Genomic DNA, 474 nt, shown 5'->3' with positions numbered 1-474 from the left:
GACTGGTCCGGATGGCTGCGGAGGGTCCGTACCAGCCCCGTGCTCTCGTGCTCCCTTAGATAACGCACAGGAGGAACAGCGTGGATGAGTATCTGCTCCAGAGCCTGCCCTACCTGAAGGATCCTCAGGCCACCATGCGAGAGGAGGCCGTCAGGTTCATCGGTGAGTCCCCTCTTTCTGGCCTCCTGGCCCCAGTCCCCACTGGTGGGGCTCGCTGGGGCTCTTGCTGGATCCCAGCGCCCTCAGGTGCTGTCCTTGCTGGAGGACAGCCCTGCCCAGGGGGAGCAGAGCTCTGACTGGTGCTCTGTGCCCCAGGTCTTGCTGCGCGGCATTGGAGGATCCTCAGGTGGGAGAAGCTCTGGGAGATCTGCCACAGTGGTGAGTAGGGGCAGTGCTGTGCTGGCGGGGGCTGGTGGGGCAGGGGACAGAGCCTGGGCTCCTGGGGTCTCTGCGGGCAGGGGGGTCACCGCTGCT

This window comes from Athene cunicularia, unplaced genomic scaffold (genome assembly GCF_003259725.1).
Source record: "Athene cunicularia isolate RWA unplaced genomic scaffold, athCun1 SCF_68, whole genome shotgun sequence".
Classification (NCBI taxonomy): domain Eukaryota; kingdom Metazoa; phylum Chordata; class Aves; order Strigiformes; family Strigidae; genus Athene; species Athene cunicularia.
The sequence above is the reverse complement of the archived record's forward strand: the minus strand, read 5'-3'. Positions refer to the sequence as shown.